Below are 6,316 nucleotides of genomic sequence, written 5' to 3'. Positions count from 1 at the left end.
CCAGTGACAAAGTCCATTGTAATCCTGTCCCACTTCCAGTCTGGTACTGGGAGTGGCTGAAGAGTACCATAAGGTCGATGCCTCTCAGCTTTTACTTTCTGGCATGTAAGACAAGTCGCCACATACAGGGCTATCGTGATTCTCATGCTTGGCTACCAGTATTTTTATTTAAGGTCCTTATACATCTTTGTACTTCCTGGGTGGAGTGAGTACTCAGAGCTATGTGCTTCCCACACTATCTTGTCTTGTATATCCAAATCATCGGGCACACACAATCTGCCTCGAAACAATAATGCCCCATCGCTGGCTAAAACAAAATCAGGGTCATTCATTGTTTGATCTTGAACCTTAACTCTGATCCGCTGCAATTCAGGATCCAAAGGTTGTTTCATTATCACCTCTTGTCTAATAGTCGGATGCACCTGTAAAGTAGCTAGTGATACAGTCAACCATTTAAGGTTTTCTAGTTGATATTCAAGCTCTAAGGTTGCTCCTTCATATAGGAGGGTTTCATCCATTAGCGTCGTTTCTTGCACGAGTGGTGGGCTGACCGCTAAATATGAGAGTGATACAGTCTGTGCCTTCCGACTCAACGCATCTACCACTACATTAGCCTTGCCAGGATGATACTGAATGTTGTAGTCATAATCCTTCATGAGCTCAAGCCATCTCCTCTGCCTCATGTTGAAATCTTTCTGGGTGAAAAAATACTTAAGGCTTTTGTGATCACTATATATCTCGCACTTCTCCCCATACAAATAATGTCACCAAATCTTTAGGGCAAAGATGACTGCGGCTAATTCCAAGTCATGAGTGGGGTAGTTCTTCTCATATTCCTTTAGTTGTCGAGATGCATACGCTATTACCTTGCCACGTTGCATGAGGACACAACCCAACCCAACCTTAGAAGCGTCGGTGTAGACTGTCATTCCACCTGTGCCTTCAGGAATGGTCAACACAGGGGCCGACACCAACCTCTTCTTCAATTCCTGAAAAATCTTCTCACATTCCTCTACCCAGTCAAATTTCACACTCTTTTTGGTTAATTTAGTCATTGGTGCTGAGATTCGAGCAAAACTCTCAATGAAGCGCCGGTAGTACCCAGCCAAACCTAAGAAACTTCGAATTTCAATAACATTCTTAGGGCTTTCCCATTCTACTACCGCTTTCACCTTGTCAGGATCCACCTTGATTCTGGCCTTAGACACTACGTGTCCCAGGAATCCAACTTGCTCAAGCCAAAACTCACATTTACTGTATTTGGCAAACAATTGTTGTTCTCGCAGCCTCTGTAATACCATCCTCAAGTGTTGAGTGTGCTCCTCTTCTGTCTTAGAGTAGATCAAGATGTCATCAATAAAAATAATTACCCATTTATCGAGGACATCGTGAAATACTCGGTTCATTAAATCTATGAATGCTGCCGGTGCATTGGTTAACCCAAAAGATAACACTAGGAACTCATAGTGACTATACCTAGTCCTGAATGCTGTCTTGGGTATGTCGCTGCTCTTTATCTTGAGCTGATAATAGCCTGATCTAAGGTCTATCTTTGAAAATACCTTGCACCCTGCAGTTGGTTAAACAAATCATCAATGCGTGGCAATGGGTACCGGTTCTTAATGGTTAGCTTATTCAATTCCTGGTAATCAATGCACATATGCAAGCTGTCATCCTTCTTGACAAACAATACTGGGGCACCCCAAGGTGAAACACTTGGGCGAATAAACCCCTTCTCCAATAATTCTTCAGTTCGGCTGGTGCCATCATGTATAGGGCTTTAGACAGTGGAGCTGCTCCAGGAACCAAGTCTATGGCAAACTCCAACTCTCTATCAGGTGGTAAATGCATCAAATCATCTGGAAAGACGTCGGGAAACTCTTTAACCACCTTTACCTCTTCTAGAGGTGTAACCTTTGCATCAACATCAAGTACCGATGCTAAGTAGCCCTGACATCCACTCTCCAACAACTTTATTGCTTGAAGGGCGGAGACGAGGACCTTTCTCGCTCGTTTCATTTTATCTGCTCGGTAAACCAATTCTTTTCCTTTATCATCTGTCGTCCTGATTAATTTTTCAGCACACATCACATTAGCCCGATGAGCCGATAACCAATCCATGCTCAGTATAACGTCAAAATTCTACATATTGAACTTAATGAGTTATGCATCCAATTTCTTCCCACTGATTTCCATTGGGCACGCTCCATACACCTCCTTCAACTGTGTAACTTTACCCATAGGCATACTAACAATCATTCCATGATCTAGGGTCCGGGGTGACATCCATTTTCTCAGCAAATCTCTTAGATACGAATGAATGTGTAGCTCCTGAATCAAATAAGACATAGGCTGGTATGTCCGATATAGATAGGACACCTAGTATAATAATGCATATAAGTACAGCAGGTCATCAATAGATAACATAAGGAATTTTCTTAAATTTAAAATGTACCTGCTACCACCTCCGTGCTGGCCTCGGCTTCCTCAGCTGATAGGGCATACATCCTTCCCTGCGGTTGATTCCCCTGAGTTAAGGGAGGTCGGTACACAGAGGGCTGACTAGAGGGCAAGGCTGGTCTGACCCGACAGTCTTTAGCATAGTGCTTATAGGAATGACAGTTAAAGCAACAGATCTGTGACGCCGAAACTGGGGTGGGACCACTCTGTACTTGTCTCACTATAGATGGAGGCATGGGCGGCCTTGGGCCTGTAGGCACCGTACTAGTGTTCGGGCAAAAAGAGGTAGAGCCCGAACCACTAGCTGGTCGAGGAGGGTAGCGAGATGGCCTATAGGGCTGTCTATATGTAGGCCCGGAACTATATGACCCACAATATACCTTGGACGAGTTGCCCATGTCCGGAAATGGATTTGACCTTTTCCACAAACCTGGGGTGAGGGACTGTTCTCCCTTCTGCTTATCTTCCATGGTCTTAGCTTTTTGCACAATCTGGCCATAGTCTGTCAAGTCTAAGACCTTAAGTATAGACCCAATGGATGCCTTTAGGCCCTTCAGAAATCTTACAGCCTTTCCTTCAGCTGTCCTCATATGCCTAGGGGCAAAATGGAACAAGCTCTCAAACTGCTGCTGATACTCAAGGATAGTCTTACTCCCTTGAGTTAAGGCCATAAATTCCATCTCCTTACGGACCCTGAAGCTACGTGGGTAATAATTGGCCAAGAACAACTCCTTGAACTGTTCCCAGGTGGGTTCCGGATATGTGGCCAACAATATGGGCTTGGAGGCTTGCCACCAAGAGTTGGCCTCCTTCTTGAGTTGTAACCCCGCACAAATAAGTTTCTGTGCTTCAGTGCACTCAATCACCTCAAATATCTTCTCCAGCTCTTGGATCCACTGGTCCGGCTCCAGAGGATCACTTCCCACCTTAGAGAATATAGGTGGCAAGTTCCTCTTGAATGACTCCACTACCCTTGACGTATTATTCGTCGGCGGGTAATTGGGTGCATACGCTGGATAGTAAGGGTATGGAGGGGACACCACATATGGAGGAACGCTGAAGGGTGGAATTGGAGGTGTACCTCCCACTTGTGGCCCTGTACCAAACCCTACAGGCGGGTCCTGTGGAGTAAGTATCCGGGGAGGTTGACCTGTTTGAAAAAGGTCTAACTGTTGCTGTATAGTAGCCATAAATGCTTGCTGCTGCTGAAGCATTTGTTGCTGGAAAGCTTGTTGTGACTGCTGAATTATGGTAGCAACATCACCCAGAGTGATGACCGGTGGAGGGTCCGGAAGTGTAGTCACAGGTGGGTCTCCTTATGCCACACCTTGACCAAAGGGTTCTGGAGGTTGTGGAAGTGGGGTTTGCCCCACAGAGTGGGACCTCCTGGGATTCAGTGGTCGACCGACCGGGCGAGGACCACGCGAGGTACCTCGTGCATTGCTACCGGATCTAGTACGTACCATCGTGTCCTTGCACTTGGAACATACCATACTCAACATTGGTTAAGCACCTCAGAATTTATATCGGCACATAATCATATGCCAACGCACAGGGTATTATAGTGGATGATGTTTTGCAACTAGCCAGAACTTAATCCCGAAAATACAGTGCTAAGTGCTTCAACAAGTAGTACGATGGTCCCACCCGACAATATGGTGCTAGCCACACACACCCTTTTTTTTTGTTTTGTTTAGGTATATCATTATACTACTAATAATAATAATAATAATACCCCCACTTTTTCCCCCTTTTTTCTTTAAGTTTTCTCTCAACCGGCGGGCTGGTACCGACGGGCAGGTTGGCCCGCCGGTCCGACTCGAGTGGAAATGCGAACAGGGCTTTTAAGCCCCTGTTCCTCATTTTCTTTTATTCCTTCCCCCTTTCTCTCTCTCAGGCGATTTTGAGGGTTCCTTGACGCTTCCACTCGTGATCTCACTCAACGATCCGGCGGGTTTTGGGAAGATTCAACTCCTCTACTTCCAAGTAAGTCTCTTCCCCATTTTTCTTCTTAGAACGTATACTTTGGAGGTAGAAACCATGTGTAGTCCTCAATCTTGAATTATTTTTTTCCGTGTTTCTTTCCATAGAATAGTGTTTCCATGAAAATGTGATGTTTGCTTTGTGATTCATCTCCAGTTTTAGGCTTTACTTCTCCATTTATGAGAGAAAACCCAGCCGTGCCCTAAATTGTCTCTCATTTGGGGCTTTCTTCTTTCTCCACCCTTTTCTCCCCAACTAACAACTCAAATGCAATTCCTTACGTTTGATTTGTACTTGAAATGTTGTAGAGATCATGGAAAGTCATGTATGCTTGAAATCCCATCTCTTCCCATGAAAATCCATCTCTTTGTGTTGGGTTTCTTTGATTCTCTTTCCATCCCTTCATACTTGTGGATTTCTTTCACCTCAATATCATAACAGTAGATGTTTTTACATATTCTAGATTGTAGAATGATGGCATTTTATTCATGAACATGTAAGCTTCAAGCTTTACTCTATTATGAGACTTTTATTTTTTCATTGAGAATTGGGGTTTTTCTATCATTCCTTACTTGCCATGCTTTATATGCCTTTTGTCACATTTCTGTTTTGCCATAATTTCTATCTTGTCACTGGCCATGCATTTCATCCATAGACTTTCTATCATTCCTCACTTGTCACATTTTTGCTTTGCAAGACTTGGGTTTTGGGGCTTCCTCTTATTGCTCACCCATTCTGTTTATTCCCTTTGTTATTCCTCTTCCTTACTCACCATTCTTTCTCCTCTTTTCTTGCCAGGATTTCTTCTCGCAAGGGCAAAGAACCCGCATCCTCTTCCACTCGATGTAAGACCACCGCTTCCAAATGGAAGAGTGTGGGGACTAGTTCTCCAGCCCCTCGCATAAGGCAACCTGGACCTGCCCCTATTGATCCTTCTGACTACGATGAGGAACTCTTCCGCTGTTCAGAGGCAGCAACCAACTGGCAGGCCTTCCTGAAAAGGTCTGTAATGATGGAGAAGACCGTGGTTGTCGGTGACTTCCACAAGGTTTAGCTTCAGGAGAGGTTCGTCACACTGAGTTGGCAGTCTATCCTCCACATAGACCGTCCGTGCTACGAGCAGCTGGTTCACAGATTCTACTGTAACTTAGAGGTCTCTTACCAATATGGAGAGTATGCGATAACTAGCATGGTGAAGGGGGTGGACATTCAGTTGACTGTGGATACCCTGGCTAGCATCTTAGTCATCTCCTCAGCTGGGCAGCATTTCTACAGTCCTTCCAGGAGTAAGCCCATGGGCCCATTCTTGAGTTTGGAGACACAGGACCACATCTATGAGACCATCTGTGGCAACAGGGAGCGTCCGGATTCCGAGATGTCATTTTACCCAGAGTGTGTTTGTCCATTTGGTCCAGTTCAACTTGCTCCCCGGAGGAGGTCACCGGAACCAAGTGGGCTTTATGGTAGCCTTCTTAGCCTTCTGCATTTATACGACCCTAAAGGGAGGTGCCGAGCACTTGTGCTTGCCTTACATCATCCTCAAGACGATGGAGCACCATACCTCACACCCTGAGGACGGAGGGTTTCCATATGGTAGGATCCTCACCAGGATCTTTGAGTTCTTTGGGGTGGACCTGAGTGGTGAGGAGGGGAAGACTCCAGCAAACAAGTTCGACAGGGGAAACCTACTGAGGATGGGTCTCCACACACTCATGGATGTACCTCAGAGAGCAGGGGTTCAGAGAGGCAGGGATAGGAGGACTGCCCATAGGGAGGATGTTCCCATGGAGGAAGAGACTAGTGAGGAGGATGAGGACTATGTTCCTCCATGTGAGGGGGATTTCGTGGACGAGGATATCCTCGAGGAGGAGCC

The sequence above is a fragment of the Macadamia integrifolia genome, chromosome 7 (assembly GCF_013358625.1).
Source record: "Macadamia integrifolia cultivar HAES 741 chromosome 7, SCU_Mint_v3, whole genome shotgun sequence".
Taxonomy (NCBI): Eukaryota; Viridiplantae; Streptophyta; class Magnoliopsida; order Proteales; family Proteaceae; genus Macadamia; species Macadamia integrifolia.
The sequence above is the reverse complement of the archived record's forward strand: the minus strand, read 5'-3'. Positions refer to the sequence as shown.